This window comes from Canis aureus, chromosome 28 (genome assembly GCF_053574225.1).
Source record: "Canis aureus isolate CA01 chromosome 28, VMU_Caureus_v.1.0, whole genome shotgun sequence".
Lineage (NCBI taxonomy): Eukaryota > Metazoa > Chordata > Mammalia > Carnivora > Canidae > Canis > Canis aureus.
In genome coordinates this window covers 15,090,001-15,109,585 of record NC_135638.1, presented here as the reverse complement: position 1 = coordinate 15,109,585, position 19,585 = coordinate 15,090,001, and the positions used below count along the sequence as shown (strand labels likewise).

The 19,585-nt window shown below is 35.9% G+C and overlaps 2 long non-coding RNA genes across 10 annotated transcripts in view; one reads left to right on the top strand and one right to left on the bottom strand.

Annotated features, from left to right (window-relative positions):
• LOC144300458 (uncharacterized) overlaps positions 1 to 13,226 on the top strand; it is a 73,611-nt gene extending 60,385 nt beyond the window's left edge. The window contains exons 4-5 of the long non-coding RNA XR_013367102.1: positions 9,060 to 9,104; positions 13,108 to 13,226. This is a non-coding gene — a long non-coding RNA (uncharacterized LOC144300458). The remainder of the gene's footprint in view (positions 1 to 9,059; positions 9,105 to 13,107) is intronic.
• LOC144300456 (uncharacterized) overlaps positions 1 to 19,585 on the bottom strand; it is a 230,010-nt gene that overhangs the window by 167,385 nt on the left and 43,040 nt on the right. For 4 of the 9 annotated variants that reach the window (XR_013367087.1, XR_013367089.1, XR_013367091.1 and 1 more), the window contains 3 exons: positions 10,063 to 10,156; positions 7,403 to 7,482; positions 119 to 329 (listed from right to left, as the gene is read on the bottom strand). The exons of 1 other annotated variant lie outside the window; for it this stretch is intronic. This is a non-coding gene — a long non-coding RNA (uncharacterized LOC144300456). Of the gene's footprint in view, positions 1 to 118; positions 330 to 5,181; positions 5,314 to 7,402; positions 7,483 to 10,062; positions 10,157 to 19,585 lie in introns of those variants that run through there. 4 more of the 9 variants (XR_013367088.1, XR_013367094.1, XR_013367092.1 and 1 more) reach the window with 4 other exon arrangements.

Below are 19,585 nucleotides of genomic sequence, written 5' to 3'. Positions count from 1 at the left end.
AAGCCAAGTGAAAATCACTAGAACTGCCTAGATAGTAAACTAAAAACAGCATTGCATTCCTAGAGGAACTTTAGACATTAGTACCACCACTAAAGACTTGAAAGATGCAAGATAGTGATTCTTGTCACATCCCATTTAATTGTCTCTTTGGCCTCTGTGGAAGACAGATGGATCTTGAAGAATGACAGTGAGTTTCCACAAACTTAACCAGATGGTGACTCCAATTGCAGTTGCTCCTTCAAATGTGGTTTTGTTAGTAGAACAGATCAACATATCCCCTGGCATATGGTACAAGGCTATTGATTTGGCAAATACTCTTTGCTTCATACCTGTTAGTAAAGACCAAGAGAAACGGTTTACTTTTGGCTGTTTGAGACAACAGTACATCACTACCATCTTACCTAAGGGTGATATCAATTCTCCAGCCTTATATCATGTCATAATCTAGTCTGCAGAGACCTTGATTACCTCTTCTTTCAGTGGTATTTCATGATGGTTTATTTTCTTTATAATATTTAGCTGTTTGGGAAGGATGTGAAAATAGTAGCAACTATCTACGCATTATTTAGAAACATCTGTGCCCATGGATAGGAAACAAACTCCACAAAAATTCAGAGCCTGTCTGCCTAGTGAAATTTCTATGGATCCAGTCAATGGCCCATGACATGAAAAGTATCCTTTCCAAAATGAAGAAAATTGCTTCATCTGACCCCTCTTACCAGTAAAGAAAAAGCATTATTTGTATCTCTTTGATATTGATTGCAAAATATACCTCATTTGGATATGCTATTCTGACCCATTTGCCTAGTAACTTCAAAAGTTTTAGTTTTGATGGAGGTCCAGAACATGAGAAGAAGACTCTGCAACATATACAAGGTGCCAAGCAAGATGTCCTATCATTTGGGCTATGTGATCTATAAGATACAACAGTGCTTGAAGTATCTTTGTCAAGACAGGAAAGCTGAATGGAACTTTTGGCAGTCCTTATAAGTGATTCAAGAAGCAGATATTTAGGATTTTGAAGCAAACTACACCTTCTGTTACACATAATTATTCTCCTTTTGTAAAATATCTCTGGCTTGCTACAGAGCTTTAGTAAAAAACCAACACCTAACCACGGACCATCAAATTACTATATGGCCTACACTGCCCATCAGAGTGTTGTCTGATTCTTTGATTCATACCCTTGAGAGAGACAGTAGCATCCCCATCATCGAACAGAAATGGTAGATATGATATTGAGTTCAATCAGTTTCTTAAGACACAGTGAGTTGCACAAGCAAATGGCCCAAATGCCCATGGCCCATTTTCCTATTATATTACTTCCCCTTAACCTACACCTAAAACCTCATGGAGAGTTGCTTAAGGAAGAAAAAAATTGGTCCTGATTTACAAATGATTACGCACTACTTGAAGGTATATGGCTACAACACTACAGTCCCTCTCAGTGGTAAAGCAAAGTCTACCCAGTGGTCAGAACTTCAAGAAATGTGGGGCACCAGGTAGCCCAGGTGGCTCAGTGGTTTAGCACCACCTTCGGCCCAGGGCATGATACTGGAGACCCCGGATCGAGTCCCACGTCGGGCTCCCTGCATGGAGCCTGCTTCTCCCTCTGCCTGTGTCTCTGCCTCTCTCTCTCTCTCTCTCTCTCTCTCTCTCTCTGTCTCTCATGAATAAATAAATAAAATCTTGAAAAAGAAAAAAAGAAATGTGTGGCACCTGAATAGCATAGTTGGTCAAGCATCTGACTCTTGGTTTCAGTTTAGGTGGTGGTCTTAGGGTCCTGGGATCAAGCCCCATATTGGGCTCCATGCTTTGAGTGGAGTTTGCTTGGGATTCTCTCTCACCTTTCCCTCTGCCCCTCCTCCTTCCTGCTCTCTCTTTCAAATAAATAAATAAACCTTAAAAAAATAACTTCAAAAAATGTACCTACTTTGCCTAAAGGAAAGATGACCAGGAGTTGGATCTTCACTAATTCAAAGGCAATAGTTAATGATTTGGCTGGATAATCAAGGACTGAAAGTAATGCAATTGGTGAAAGGGATGTCAGGGGAAGAAATATGAGATGGATCTCTCTTAATAACACACAGAGTGAAGATATTCTCAGAAGATCAATACTGGCACTAGTCTCTGTTACCACTCATGCTCATTGTCACTGATCTGGCTCATCATGTTGACGAAGGGTAGCAGCCATGTTCATAGTTTTTCTAGCTCTCACTGAATCTCTTTTCGCTTCTCTAAATCCTGGCCAGGTGCATTTTTAGCTCTATGATGAAGAGGACCATCTTTTCTTCAGGTCACCTCATCATCCAAATTAGAAGCTTGGTGATGGTAAGAGATCTATGTGGGTTCAGCTAGCCCTTGTGAATTCTATTGTCCTTGCTTCTCCTACTCCATGTCTATTTTTTCTTCTTCACTATCTACTCTATTGATTTTATTCTCAGGACCAGATGTAGAACTAACAGCTATTTGTAAAGTATTTAACTAGCTCCATAATAGTGTAAGAACAATAATGAATAATGAATCCCATATTCTGTATCATTCCCAGGGCCTTGGTTTATTTTTAATAAAAAAAAATTGAACACAAAATCAATAAAGATGAACTAGAAATGTTGATGAAAACCTAATATAGGAGGCAAATTTTATGTCAAAATTTGACAGAAATAATTGTAAAAGGCAAAAGGGAAGATCCCTAGATGAAAGAAAAAATACTATGTTTATTTTAGGTTAAAGAGCTATGAGTTTTGTCCCTTGGGGGGAAAAGGAATATGTCATAAAGAGAAAAAAATGTTTTGAGGTAGATGAGGATATCAGAATACAGAAATCTATGAAATTCAGGCTGAGAAATTTTGCCTCTTCTGGTGGACATCAATAACATGAGCTAATGGCATAGCATTTTTATCATGAGGGCTGAAGTGGCCCAGAACTGAGAAGCCCACTCCAGGAATCCTATTAGAAAGCTCAAGATAGAGAGAGGTAGGAATCTCTTAGGAGCAAAGCCAGGGATGATGTGCTAAGACATAACATGCAGAAATATGAATCCAGATAAAGGATACTAAATCTCTATGATTTGAACCATTTTTAATAACCATCATTTACTTAGCCAGATATAGTGCCAAGCACTTTATATACATTTTCTCATGAAACTTTATACAGTGGGTGTTATTTTTTCTTGTGCAGATAAAGAAACTGACACCTACAGGTTAAATAATTTACCCAAGTTTGCATACTTAGAATTAAAACATCTTGCATTTAAACACCATTCTCCATGACTTCAACTGTTTTGCTAAGAACAAGTATGGATACAGCCAGGAGGCACTTGAATCAATCCTAGGAAGTAAGCTACAAGCTGAGGATCACTACATTTCCTGTACCTAAAGCTTGACTTTGTTCTGATGTGTATGAAGTTATAGGTGGAAATTTAAATGGACAAGCTGAAAAAATAAAAAGATAGGTAAGTGGTAGCCACGTAGGAATAAAAAACTCTGCAAATTCTGAATATAGACAAGAGTCCGTGTGCAAACATATACATACAACTTGACCAAAGTCTGTCAAAAGCCAAGTAAAACCTACTCTCTTATTTATGTAAGTTATATTCCAAATGGCATGAATTTCAATTTTCCATCTTTAATGAAATGGAGTTGAGAATTCTTCTTTATATACATAAAAACAAAAAGGAAGAGAAGAGAAGTATGTGTTTTGAATGTCAAGCAACCGCAAAAGGTGACCTGGAACTCCCAGGACCCTTAGGAAGCAGCATAGGGTGATGCTTGGAAGGATAGACCCTGGAGCTGGTTTGCAGGTGTTTGAGTCCTAGCTCTGCCACACTCTAGCTACAGCCAAGTACTCAGTCTCTCTGCAAATCCTTGTTCTCATATGGAAAATGGGACTAGTAATTGTTATGAGGATTATTTATACTTTTATTTGCAAAATGCTTAAAAGAATACTTAGCACATGGTAAAGCACTTAGTAAAATGTTTTATAGTTAAGTACTTGACACTTTTGAAAATTTACTATAGGCATGGATCAAGTCAAAGGTCATCTCCTGGGCCACCCAGGTGGTTCAGCAGTTTAATGCCCCTTCAGCCCAGGGCATTATTCTGGAGACCCGGAATCGAGTCCCATGTCAGGCTCCCTGCATGGAGCCTGCTTCTCCCTCTGCCTGTGTCTCTGCCTTTCTCTCTCTCTCTCTCTCTCTATCTATCTCTCTCTCTCTCTCTACTCTCTGTGTCTCTCATGAATAAATAAATAAAATCTTTTTTTTTTAAAAAAAAAGGTCATCTCCTTTATGAGACTGTTTTCAATAATTCATGTATTCTTTTGTGAGACTGCTTTCAGTGATTCAATTAATAAGCATTGTTTTTTGAATGCCTGATAGATTCAAAGTAGTGCCCTCAGTCTAAGATTAAGATGGTGAACAGAACTGACATTAAACATAACCTCATGGACATTTATTGTTCTAATCCTCTAACACCTTACATGCTATTCTAATCTATTAGAGGATTCTCCATGTTTTGAAAACATTTGTTAAATGTTATTTACATAATAATTTTCCTTACTTGTCTATAAATTCTTCGAGAGTCTGAAATGTATACTTCTTTGCATTTAAGTTTAAATAAAGAATAGATACTCAAGAATGCAGTTAAATTAGGGAGAAAGAGAGAGAGAGAGAGAGGAAAGGAGGGAGAGAGGAGCCAGCAAAGTAGGATGGGCAGCAGCACTAATCCTGTATTCCAACTATTTGAGCCCAAACCTGGGCTACTACCTAGTAGCTATATGACATTAGGTAGGATACTTAACTTCCCCCTTGCCACTGCCATCAGCTATTAATGAGGATGATAATAATAGTACTGGCTTTGATGAGATTTTCTATGAGACTGAAAGAACTAATGATTTGAAAGCATCTAGCATAACATATGGCATATAATAATCATAACATTTAATATATTATATTATAAACTAATGAGCAAAATGAACTTTAGAGAAAACATTCTCTAAAGATGCTGCTATGATTCAACATGTGTATAAAGTGTCAAACTTCCTTGATGTATGTGTGTGTGTGTGTGTGTGTGTGCATGTATGCATATACACAGTTGGTATTTGTAAGATTTCAAAGTCTTATAATTTTTATATGAGCAAATAAAAATGATTCCAAAAGACTCAGTCTAACTTACTACATACCATTTTAATGCCATGAACAAAAGGATTGCAATGCTGGATCTCTGCCATACTGTTATACAGACCAATTGCAGCAAAGTCAATGAATCAAATGCAATTTAGTCTGGCTCAACCAGATCCAGCTGGAGGCTGTTTCTGCACATGAAGCAGAAAAAAACATTATAGACTGTAATTTCTGCTCAGATCAGTCAGTCTCAGTCATTCTAGTTGGCAGGCAATTGGTCTGACTTAAATGATTCTGCGTGAATGATTCTGTAATGGTGGAAAAAGCACAACCTTTAACCTGTAATAAAGTAGACTGGGTACATTCTTCTTAACTCAAAAGAGGGTGATCACTAGGCATTTCGGCTGTAGTATCACCTTCTGTATATCTACCTAAGAAACTTTATTTGGTTATGTAGAAAATTACAAGATCATATTATTGACTTTTGAATGTAGTGCCTTAATTGGATAAGTCTTTTAAGTGTCCTAGATGAGTATATTTTGCAAATGGGGATAATGTTAACATTTAGTGTGTGACCAGAGGACTGGCTATGGAAGAATGTAAAATAAATAAATTTTGGCCTTACATCTACATTCTTGCAATATGACATTGCAAGTTCTACCATTAGAAGATAGGGAGTGTGTAATCTACATCTTGAATCTGAGCTGGCTGTGTGGCTCACTGCATTGGATTATGATGCAAGAAGAGCCTTTAAAATTTTTTGTGCATTGAATCTTGCTCTTTTGCTGTATCTGGAACTCCACGATCACCACAGAAGCTAGCCTGCTTGGTGAGTGAAAGGAAGAGAATTTAGGTATCCATTCAATGGTAAGCCAGCCTGCAGCCATGGAACAGTCAATTGCCAGACTGATAGTAAATAAGGCCAACGCTGTCAACTAAATGTAGGTACATGACTGAAGCCAGATGAGACCAGCAGATTACCATTCAGTTAATCCAAGCCCAGTTGTTAATCTACAGAATTATAAATTAATAAATAGCTGTGACAAGCCACTAAGGTTAGGGATGACTTATTATATACCAACTGGTACAATGAAGAAGGGAGACATAGTGCCAGGGCCTATTCTTGGATCCCACTTGTTTTTATGGACAAGCTGACTCAATTCTAAGCCCGTGTATGTGGCAGACCTAGAGTTTTTCATCCATATATTCTTTACTTCACAAATGAGTATAACAAGAGCAGGCTGGAGGTTACTCAACACTCCGATCTGAGAAACTTAGGAAGGCCAAAGCAAAGAATAAAGTTGGTGAATAACACTTATGAAATTTAAAGAAGCCTAGTTCATCACAGTAAATTAGAGAATCAGATCAGGGAAGACTTAACTTGACATTTAAATGTTCAGTTTAACTAGAAATTAGGGAGTTAGAAGACAGCGTGTGGCTTGAGCACTTTTCTAAAATTAAGGATGGTGTTAATATTTTAAATGGAGCTTAGGTAATAAAGCGCTTCTGTTGAGATTTCTCGACAGTGGCAGTGGACAATGACTTTGAACTGAGATCCAGATAAAATATAGTAAGAGGGTCTATTTCTGGGTTATTTGATGGGACAGCTTGGTGTTCCTGTTGCTCTCTTCTCAGTACTCACTTTCTTACATCTGCATCACTGCCCTTGTCTGGTTAAACCATTTCTTGATAGTTTCTGCTGACTAGACCCCAGGCCCAGGGTTTATGCAAGACTCTGGGCTCACCATGGCCTACTGAGCAATCAGATGGGCACCTTCATATCCATTATGTCTGTTTCCCACAGTAAGAGAAGAGATGTTAATTAATTTTGTGGCTTTTAAAGTCTGTATTATTTTGGACTATTATGTGGCAGCATCTAGTAGAAAGCAGGTGGACCCTAGAGCCAAGGTTCACATCTGGGTCCACACTCAATACGTGACCAGCCTTGAGAAACTCACCAAAACATTGTGATTTTCTTTCTTCTTTTGTAAATAGTTATAACACTTGTTTTAACAAGTTAGTGGAACTGTTGTAAGAACAAAATAGTATCCATACAAAACACACACACACATATGCATAATGTTATTTTAGGATTTCAATAAATATTAATTATGATTATTACTGTCCTTTGATAGTCCTAAAACTCCAGAAGTCTGAGCTAAGATGGTAGGACAAATTTTATTTAATACTCTATGTCTTTAGCTATGTATTTGAGTCCTCGAATTCAGGATGAAATAGATCTGTGTGAAGAAAGTGAAGAGAGTCTGAATGAGTATTTACCTTGTTATTGGCTGATGCAGAGAGATTTTCACATATAGATAGAAAGTCAGGAGTGGGGGATGGGTGGTGAAGATTTTACTCTGAAATAGAGAACAAATTCTGTTTCTTTCAAATTGCTTGCCATTTCTATTTAGGTGATTCATTGTATAAACAACCCAAGTCCCTGACTATCCTATAAAGGAAAGATTGTCTGTAGGTGTTTCCAACAATGGAATTACAATGCAGCTACGTTACCCAACTGGTAATAACAAGTATCTACAAAGCCAAACCAGTGCGTTGTCTTTCTCGGCTACCAATTGATGCCAATGAAGACAACATCTCTGAGAGAAAGAAATAATATTTTGTAAGAACAAATAATTATTTTACTTTTTTTTTCTCTTTGAAAATGCCAACGTTCTATTCCTTCAAGGACCTCTTCCTCTTCTGTGTAAATGCATTTTGGTGGGTGATTTTGACTTTGAATATATTTCAAAACATATTTCATCATTTTCATGCCTCTGATATCACATTTTATGCAATGTCTAGAAGAACACCTGTTGTATTAATTTACTTCATAGATAGGTGTTGGCTGGGTGATGTGTAACAACTATGGGGCCATAGACCAGCGATGTGGAGCAAAGTGAATGGTATAGTCCCTGACCTTGTAGGATCTATGCTTTCATTGCTATTTAGGCTTGGCCTGTGCCACTCTCACTCGCCCCCTTCCCAGGGATTTCTCTTTTCCCTGTAGCATTTCACATGGGAAAACCAGCTCAATTCTCCAGTACCTATAGGTACCTCTAAGTACTTTCCATAAATTATTTTATTTAATCTTCTTTGCAACTTCATAAGGTTCATTCTATAATGATCCCAATTTACAGATAAAAATACTGAACTGTATGTGGTAGAAGCAACATTAAAACCCAGGTTTATTTGACTCCAGTGTCTGTAATATACATTACTTGGTATTACCTTTAGTCTGTACTATAAATAAGCTACCTTCTAAAAGTAGATTTTAAGGTCGCTGAAAGCAAGCAATGTAATTTTCATCTATATTAATTGATCTGCTTTATGTACATTATATCGATTAATTCTATTTATGAAGCAGACATTTTAACTCCACCATAGAAATGAGGAAACTAAGGATCAGCTTGATTAAGAAACATGTCCAAGTTCACTCAGCTAATTAATGGTAAAATTAGCATTCAAATCAATGTCTCAAATCTAAAATCCATGTTTCTAAGCTGCTTCTTTAAGATTTGAGGAATTTATTACAAATTTTAAAGACAGATTATGGAGATAAACACAATTCTTCAACAGCAAGAATTTCAGAACCAGGATGACATTAAGGTCATATGAATAGACAGGGAAGAAATACAAGGAATTCTGATCCTCCTGCTAGTATCTCATTATAGTAACATTTATTAGTGAATGCTCATAATTAACTTTCCCTTCTTCTGCTTAAAAATGAGGATAGAAATTTAGAAAGACAGGAAAGTAAGGCATATTTTTATGTAATCAGAATGAAAACTATTGGATTGTAGTGTAGAGAATATGAATTTAGGTTTTTCTCACACATTAAGCATGATAATAATTCCAGATAAACCATAGAGTAAAATGTAACTTTTTAAAAAAATGCCTTACAATATTGAGCTTTTTTGGTTCTGTTTCTCTAAAGGAAGCTGTGGTCTGATGGACAGGGTCCTGGCCTTGAACTCAGAAGGTAAGAGTCAGTGCCCTAGGTTTAGCACATTTTACTTCTGCAAAATTTGGTAAATTGCTTAAAGTCTTGAAGTTGCTGTCATATTAGTCAGATTAGAATAATATCAGGGTGTCTAAAAAATGCAATATTAAAAACTGTGAACATGTACTCATGAGCATACACACACACACAAATACACACATGACTCAGAGTCACTGCCAGTTTCTATAGTACCTTTGGAGTCCCTGACTTTATGTTTGGAGGATAAGCTTCTCAGATAATAATTTGTAACTGTCTAAGACTGTCTACATGAAACCAAAACAACTTACTGTATCAGTCAAGGTAATTAACTATCAATTAACGTGCAAATCAGTTAAATAAATTGCTCAGTATCAGGTAGTACAAACAACTTTAGTTGATTGACTGAATTACCAGCTTATTATATTATCTAGCAGAGTAATATATGTAGACCCCCTCCTAAGTGTATGGCCAACTCTGAGACTCTCAATAAAGCAAGATTTTAATGGTATTGATAATGATTCTACTGATTTCTCTATATTTTATAATCCCTCCAACTTAAAAATTATTCTCATATGTGTGACCTAATTTAACAGCTCAAAATATCCTACTATATATAAGTTATTTGCCTTTCTCTTGACACACATACACACATCCAATCTTTATTGAACAATGAAGACTAAAATTCACTCATTAGCTCTCAATTATTTAATCATATAACTTTATGATCTGATTAATCAGTTAAAGATCATGTAAATTAAGTGGTTTTTATTTATACTTAAATAGTTGTTTAATTAAAGGAACATTTACCTTGGGGTACTTTTAAATAGTGAGTACATCCTAACAAAGTATGTTTCCATTTAATAAAGTTAAAATTTATACATAGATTTTGTACAACAAGACATGCCTGTTTTAGTCACTAGCTATAGCAAAAAAGTCCTGAACAAAATCTATTTCTCACATGCACAAGTCTGATATCAGTCAACTGTCTTTCCAGAGTAGTCACTCTGCGTATTTGTTGAGTTCTGCCATTTCAATAAACTGCTTCCATGTCCCTGTCAGAGAGGAATAGAGATTATGGAAGTGACTTACTTGTTCTAAAAAGCTTCAACTGGAAATAAAATGCATGGATTTCACTTGCATCTCACTGGCTAGAACTAGTCATATGACCCTGCCTAACTGCAAGGAGGTCTGGAAGGAGAGAATAATCAGATATGAAAAATACTAGTAAATTTTATCACAGTTTCTTTGCAAACATTGAGATAATATTTCCTTTTTTAATATCATTTTTTCTACTGACTTCTCTACCTACAATAATTCAACATTGAAGTGAGGAATTTTCTTACTTTTTGCAATATGAAATAAAAGAATATTTGACAAGCTTCATGCTTTTACTTTTATCTACAAATTATACGTTTTAAACATAATGACAACACTTTAAAACACAGTTTGGTACACGTCGGTAATAGCTTTTAATGACTCAGAAAGAATATAATAATCTGCCATGATCAAAACTAATCTGCCATAAAGAGTACAGAAATATCAAACAGCTTATTCTGTGGAAACAAATCCAAATTAATTGCCTCATTTGTTACATCATATATAATATACACTTTAACAGTGCCATGATATCTAGCTTCTCAGAGAAATTTAGAAAAACATTATCAAATAAGATTTCATTGGAAAGAAGTAACATGTGTAACGATGCAACTCCTAATTTTCTGTGGGTTTTATTCTGGTGATGCAACAATTATTTATTGAATTATGGCACTCTAAGTATAACAAAAAGTGAAATAAAATAAAGCTTTCCATTACACTCCATTTCTTTGGGGAACCAGTGTGTGCATTCCCACATAGGCACACATTCTCTTTTTGTACAATATTTTTTAAAAGTCCATGTACTGTAGTTATCCTACATAAAATGATGAATGGAATAGCTCCTCATCAAAAGACAGCACAAACTGTCCATCTCTCCAGAATTTGTGGAAATTTAATCTACTTTGTCTAGTTTTTTTTTTTCTTTTTTCTTCTCTCTCTCTTTCCCTCTCTTAAGTATATCCTTTGTCTCTGTGTGCTTGCAGCATTTATATTCTTGGGCTAGGTTTGGCTCCAGACTGTGGGTTAGGTTAGGTCTTCTGCACCTATGCACCTATGTTCTTACTCTGGAGCATTTCTGTGGCGATGCCCTTCCCCTGGCAGACTACAGGAGCACAAGAGCACAGCCAGTATAAAATGGAGCAAAACACTGGAATTGGGTTGTTCCCAAGATAAAGTACAAAACAGACATTACATTACCTGGTGTGTTTGATTTGTAGATTGTGGGTAAAATAGGAATGCATAAGCAAGCTAAAGAAGAAGGAGAGGAGGAAGTAGAGAAGCACATAAAAAAGAAAAAAAGAAGAGGAAGAAGGAGGAAAAGGAGAAGAAATAGAAATTATTAACTACAGATAATAAGAAAGGAATTTATATAGTTATATATATATGCATACACATACAGACAGACATATATAAAACTGTATCTGAAAAATGATGAGGGTGGAGGAGAAAACTTTTGAAGAGAATATATGAAAACTAACTCCTTGCCTTTCATGATAGAAAGCTAATCTCTATTTAAAATAGAATGCCTTCAGACAGAACATGGAAGACTCCTAACTCTGGGAAACGAACTAGGGGTGGTGGAAGGGGAGGAGGGTGGGGAGTGGGGGTGACTGGGTGGCGGGCACTGAGGTGGGCACTTGATGGGATGAGCACTGGGTGTTATTCTGTATGTTGGCAAATTGAATACCAATAAAAAATAAATTTATTATTTAAAAAAATATAAAAAATAAAATAAATAAAATAAATAAAATAGAATGCCTTCAAAAGTTTGGAGTGTTTCCAGAAACAAGTCAAAATTGAAGTCAAATGTAAAGGACTGAAATGAGAATGACATTAGAACTCTTAAAAGTAACAACAAGGCTGAAAGATAATTTATATGATTTTAAACACCAGCATATTAATAGATATACTATTTATAAATATGGAGTCAAACACCAAAAGAAACAGTTAAATGATTTGAAAATGAATTTTGGGGAGAAGCAATATTCAGAAATGGGGAGGACTGAGGGAAGAAAATGCATGCTGTTTGGAGTTACATGCCTTGCAGTAGTACATACTATATTCATGCAGTAGTTCCTGAAATTTAATTAAGTAATATAAAGTATTTTGATAAATTTAATTTAATTACCCTTTACAATTTGCACTCAGACCAGTGGATATTTGGTTCAATAATATTATTCAAGGCAGAATACATGAAGTACCATAAGATTTTTACAGATTAATATTCAATTGTTTGATAACTTGGGCCTAAATATGGATCCAAGACTGGATATCTAAAATATCTTGTTCCCATGTCTCATTCTCTCTTTCTCTGTTACTGTATTATAATCATAATGGAAAAAAAAATGTGTTCATTTCATACCACCTACGAATAAGTAGACATCATAGAAAATATCTAAAAAGTGTTATGTTAGTTGTTACCCCTCAATTATTACTTCCCCTGTATTGGATTTGCTGGCCAATTATGAGGAATTTTACTAGAATCGAACTTAAAATGCATCTGCTTCATAGTATTTATACTTCACAAAGCAATGACTGGCTTCCTGTTTGTCTCTTAAGAGTTGGCCACAAGTTAATTATCTGGGCAAGTTTTTAAAAGATGGAGAACAGTTGGTGGGCTTTGCTTTCAAATGCCATTCTTTTAAGTATTACAGAAATATTTTCTCTAGAAAATTAACTACAAAACACCCAACCAAGAGATCTATTACAAATTAGTTTTCTCTCTAATATCTTTGCAAGTCTAAGATGGAAAGAACACTAAACTTGGAGTCTGAAGACCCAACATCGTCCCTAACAACTGTCAATTTAGCCAAGAACTTAATCTCCAATTGGCTTTGTTTTCTCATGTAGACGATGAACATTATGTCATCTACTCAATAAATACATATTGTATGTTTACTGTTTTCAGGTGCTCTGTATGCACGGAGGACCCAAGATTGAAGAGAACAGTAATGGTCTGTGCTATGAGACAAAAATAATATTAACTAACAGCATTACTGTGAGAATAAAAACAAGATCATGAATGCAAGCATTTTTAAGAGTGTAATGCCTTACAGAAAATGAGTTTTATTACTTTTATTTAATATGACACAATGAGGATTCGTAAAATGTCAAAAGGCAATAAGGATTTACTCAATAGTATAAATACATCCTCTCAAATTGATCTTACTTCCAGCTTTTAAACATGCACAAGTCTCTTCCATCCATATAGTTCAAATGTTCCTTTGGACAGAGCTTTTTCTCTACCTTCTTTTTCAAAACAAAATTCTAAAAGACTGGTCTGTTTCTCCAGTGAACACTTCCTCACCGTCAGCTTTATTGTTAACTTTTTCTGATCTGGCTCCAATTCTTATAGCAACAAACTAAAGTCACAAGTGATCTCCCGATTGGTACATCTAATGGATATTTTCAGTGTTCTTTTTTATAGTCTCAGTAGCTATTAACAGTATAGACACACTCTGCACAAGACTTTGCCCTGTGGCCCCTTGCTCCTTTTACTCTCCCAGATTGCTCAAGTCTCCTCTGTTGATTCCTCATTCTCTACCCAAACACTAAATTTGGTAGGTCACCAGTCAGGCCTGGACTTTCTTCTCTTCTCACTCTATAATTTTCCCCTGGGTGATCTAATGTGTTCCATCCACCACTGTATGGCAGTAACTCACAAAGTTATATCTCTAGTCCAGAACTATCCTCTGAGTCCCAAGTCTTTTTATCCAATCACCTATCTGGCATTTCGTGTCAGATGTCCTCTTGTTTTTTTGTTTATATATCTCAAGTTTTTATTTAAATTCTAGTTAGTTAACATACAGTGTAATATTAGTTTCAGGTGTAGAATTTTTGGTGATTTGTCACTTTTGTATAATACCCAGTGCTCATCACAAGCATCCTCCTTTTAATATCCATCACCCATTTGACCTATATTCCCCATCAGCTCACCTCCAGCAACACTCAGTTTGTTCTCTATAGTTCAGAATATGTATTATGGCTTGCCTCTCTCTCTTTTTATTTTCCCTTGTATTAGTCTGTTTCATTTCTTAAATTCCATATATGATTAAAATCATATGGTATTTGTCTTTCTCTGACTGACTTATTTTGCTTAGCATAATACACTGTAGCTGCAAATGGCAAGATTCCATCCTTTTGTATGGCTGAGCAATATTCCATATATAGAGTATATGAGATACTGATTCAATTTCTTTACTGGATTATTTGGTTTTGAAGTTTGAGTTTGATAAGCTCTTTATAGATTTTGGATACTAGAACTTTATTAGATATGTCATTTGCAAATATCTTCCCCCTTTCTGAAGGTTACCTTTTAGGTTTGTTGACTGTTTCCTTTGCTGTGCAGAAGCTTTTTATCTTTATGTAGTCTCAATAGCTCATTTTTGCTTTTGTTCTTCTTGCCTCTGGAGATGTATCTAGTAAGAAGTTGCTACAACTGATGTCAAAAAGGTTACTGCCTGTGTTCTTCTCTAGGATTTTGATGTATTCTTGTGTCATATTTAGGTCTTCAATCCATTTTGAATTTATTTTTAGGCATGTTGTAAGAAAGTGGTCCATTTTCATTTTTTTGCATGTGGCCGTCCAGTTTTCTTAGCACCATTTGTTGAAGACACTGTCTTTTTTCCTATGGATATTCCTTCCTGCTTTGTTGAAGATTAACCACTTAGTTAACCACTTAAGCTGACAACCACTTAAGTTGACCACTTAGTTGTGGGTCCATTTCTGGGTTTTCCATTCTATTCCATTGATCTCTGTGTCTGTTTTTTTGCTGGTACCATACTGTCTTGATGACTACAGTTTTGTAGTATAACTTGATGTCCTGAATTGTGATGCCTTCAGCTTTGCTTTTCTTTTTCAAGATTGCTTTAGCTATTTGGGGTCTTTTGCATGTGGTTCCATGCAAATTTTAGAATTTTTTGTTCTAGCTCTGTGAAAAATGCTGCTGGTACTTTGCTAGGCTTTGCATTAAATGTGTAGATTGCTTTGAGTAGCATAGACATTTTCACAATATTTATTCTTCTAGTCCATGAGTATGGGATGTTTCCATTTCTTTGTGTCATCTTCAATTTCTTCCATAAGTGTTTTATGGTTTTCAGAGTATAGATCTCTTACCTCTTTGGTTAGGTTTATTCCTAAATATCTTAAGGTTTTTTGTACAATCGTAAATGAGATTTATTTCTTGATTTCTCTTTCTACTGCTTCATTATTGGTGTACAGAAATACAACAGATATGTGTACATTGATTTTGTATCTTGTGGCTATTCAATTCATGTATCAGTTCCGGTAATTTTTTGGTGGAGTCTTTTAAGTTTTCTGTATAGACTATCGTATCATCTGCAAATAGTGCAAGTTTAATCTCTTCCTTGGTGATTTGGACGCCTTTTATTTCTTTTTTGCTGTCTTACTGCTAAGTCTAGGACTTCCAGTACTAAATTGTATAAAAATGGTGACAGTGGCCATCACTGTCTTGATCCTGACCATAGAGGAAAAGCTCTCAGTTTTTCCCCATTGAGGATGATATTAATTGTGGGTCTTTTGTACATGGCCTTTATGATGTTGAGGTATGTTCCCTCTATCCTTACTTTGTTGAGGATTTTTATCAAGAATGGATGCTGTACTTTGTCAAATGCTTTTCTCTTCATCTATTGAGGACATCATATGGTTCTTACCATTTCTTTTATTAATGTGGTATATCATGTTGATTGATTTGTGAATATTGAACCACCCTTGCAGCCCAGGAATAAATACCACCTAATTGTGGTGAATAATTCTTTTTAATGTACTGTTGGATTCAATTTGCTAGTATTTTATTGAAAAATTTGTACCCATTTATAAGAGATATTGGCCTATAATTCTCCTTTTTAGTGAGGTCTTTGTCTAATTTTGAGATCGAGGTATTGCTGGCTTCACAGAATAAGTTTGGACATTTTCCTTCCATTTCTATTTTTCTGGAACAGTTTGAGAAGTGTAGGTATTAATTCTTCTCTAAATGTTTGGGAATTCTACCAACGAGAAACCATCTGGCCCTGTAGTTTTGTTTGTTGGAAGATTTTTGACTACTGATTTAGTTTCTTTGGTTATCAGTCTGTTCAAGTTTTCTATTTCTTCCTGTTTAGGTTTTGGTAGTTTATATGTTTCTAGGAATTTGCCCATTTCTACCAGATTGCCCAATTTGTTGACATATAATTTCTTTCATAATATTCTTTTATAATTGTTTGTATTTTTGTGGTGTTTGTTGTGATTTCTTCTCTTTAATTCATGATTTTATTTGTGTCTTTTCTCTTTTCAATTGATGAGTCTGGGTAGGGGGTTATTAATTTTATTAATTATCTCAAAGAACAAACTCCTGGTTTCATTGATCTTTTGCTGTTGTTTGTTTGTTTCTGTATCATTTATTTCTGCTCTAATCTTTCTTATTTCTCTTCTGCTGACTTTGGCTTCATTTGTTGTTCTTTTTCTAGCTCCTTTAGGTGTAAGGTTAGGTTGTGTATTTGAAATTTTTCTTCTTTTTCTTATAGCCTGTTGTGCTATATACTTCCCTCTCATGACCACTTTTGCTGCATCCTAAAGGTTTGGGACCATCATGTTTTCATTATCACTTGCTTCCATTTATTGTTTTTTTTTCTTTAATTTCCTGGTTGACCCATTCATTCTTTAGTAGGATTTTCTTTAAACTCCATGTATTTGTGATCTTTCCAAAATTTTTTTATGGCTAACTTTAAGTTTCAGAGTATTGTGGTATGAAAATATGTATGGTATGATCTCAACCTTTTTGTCTTTGTTGAGGCCTAATTTGTGGCCCAGTATGTGATCTCTTCTGGAGAATATTCCATGGGCACTCAAAAAAAATTTATATTCCGCTGCTTTAGGATGAAATATTCTGAATGTATCTGTTAAGTCTATCCAGTCCAGTGTGTCACTCAAAGCCATTGTTTCCTTGTTGATTTCCTGATTAAATGATCTGTCCATTGCCATAAATGGGGTGTTAAAGTCCCCTAATATTATTGTATTATCAATGAGTTCCTTTATGTTTGCTATTAATCATTTTATGTTTTGGGTGCTTCCAAGTCAGGGGCATAAATATTTACAATTGCTTTATCTTCTTGTTGGATAGACTCTTTTATTATAATATAGTGCCACCCTTCTTCATCTCTTGTTACAATCTTTGGTTTAAAATATGGTTTGTCTGATATATAAGTATGGCTACTCCAGATTTTTTGGATGTTTATTAGCATGATAAATGGTTCTCCATCCCCTCACTTTCAATCTGCAGGTATCTTTAGGTCTACAATGAGTCTCTTGTAACCGGCATATGGATGGGTCTTTTTTTTTATCCATTCTGACATCCTATGTATTTTGATTGGAGCATTTAGTCCATTTACATTCAGAGTGATGATTAATAGATATGAATTTAGTTATACTGTTAAGTAGTCATTTATGGAGATTTTCTCTATTCCTTTCTAGTCTTTGTCACTTTTACTCTTTCTCACTCAAAGGGCTTCCTTTAATGTTTCCTACAGGGCTGATTTAGTAGTCACAAACTCCTTTAGTTTTTGTTTTTCTGGGAAACTCTTTATCTCTACCTCTATCCTGAATTACAGCATTGCTGGATAGTGTATTCTTGGCTGCATATTTTTCCCATTCATCACATTGAATATATCATGCCATTTTTTTCTGGCCTGCCAAGTTTCTATGGAGAAATCTGCTACTAACCTTGTTTGTCTTCCCTTGTGTGTTAGGGATTTCTTTTCTCTTGCTGCTTTTAGAATGTTTCCCTTATCTCTATATTTTGCAAATTTTACTATCCTGTGTGTTGGTGTCAGCCTGCTTTTGTTGATTTTGATGGAAGTTCTCTGGGCCTCCTGGATTTAGATGTCTGTTTCCTTCCATAGATTAAGGAAATTTTCAGCTGTAATTTCTTCAAATAAATCTTCTGCCCCTTTTGTCCCCACTTCTTCAGGACTCCTATGATATGAATATTATTACACTTTATGGAGTCGCTGAGTTCCCTAAGTCTACATTTGTGATCCAATATTTTTCTTTACCTCTTCTTTCAGCTCCATTATTTTTCATAATTTTATCTTCTCTTTTTTTTTTTCTTTAGAGAGAGAGAGTGCATGTGAGCAGGGCAGGAGGGGCAGAAGGAGAGGGGGAGAGAATCTTAAGCAGACTTCATGCTTAGTGTGGAGCCTAACACAGGGCTTGATCTCACAACCCTGACATCATGACATGAAAGAAAATCAAGAATCAGACACTTAATGAGCTGAGCTACCCAAGCAACCCTCCATAATTTTATCTCCTATATCACTTATTTGTTCTTCTATTTCTTCCAGGCTTGTGGTCATTATATCTACTTGGTTTCACATCTAAGTGATAGCATTTTTTATTTCTTCCTAATTTTTATGTCTTTTATCTCTGTAATAAGGGACTCCCTGGTGTCTTCTATGCTTTTCTCAAGCCCAGCTAGTATCTTTATGATGGTTATTTTAAATTCTGAATCAGGCATATTACTTATATCTATTTCATTTAGATCCCTGGATATGGCTTTTTCTTGTCTTTTTCTTTTGGGATAAATTCCTCCATCTTGGCATTTTGTCTAGGTGTCTGTCTTCTTCTGTGTGTTAGGGAAGCTTGTTATGTTTCTTGATCCTGAGAGTATTGCTTTATTAAGAAGGGGTCATATACTGTTCATGCCTTGGTACTTCAGGAAGTGTTTCTAGTGTATGCTGTATACATTTTGCTGCTGTGTTTTGACTGCTCTTTCTCTCAGGTCAGTTCTCTGCAGAGTTTCCTCTTGCCTGTATTGGGAACTGTTCAGGCCTGACCAGAGTGTGACGAGTTTTAACTAGGTGTATTCTGGTCCGCTTGTTAAAAGAGACCTGATGCTACTTCCACTACAGCTGAAGCTTTACAACACTGTTCAGTAGACTTCATGCATGTGGTGGGTCTGTAACTTGTCTTCTGGGGGAGTGGCTGGCTGCTCTGGTTCTCAGGCTCACTGACCATAGTAAAGAAGCACCTACAGAGTGCAGGGGAGTGGAGATTGGTATAAGCAGTTTAGGCCACCTCTATTGGTATTGTGCTGCTTACTGAAGTCAGTTTATGCTGAGGGGTGAGGGAAGAAAATTGAACCAGCCCTATCCCTCATCCCTGAGAGGGGAGTTCACACTAGCTGCTGTCCAGGAAGCCCTCCCTGCAGAAAAACAATCTCTCCTTGTGTGTCCCGAGTATTCCTCAGTTCCCTGCCTTCACCCTGTCTGTGTCTGAGCTGTCTGCTCCTCTGGCAACACAGGCACCTGTGCTTTATCCCAGGCAGGCAGGCAGGCCGAGTTCTAAAATTCCAAACTTTAGGGACATGGCATGGTGTGGACCTGCACTGGTCC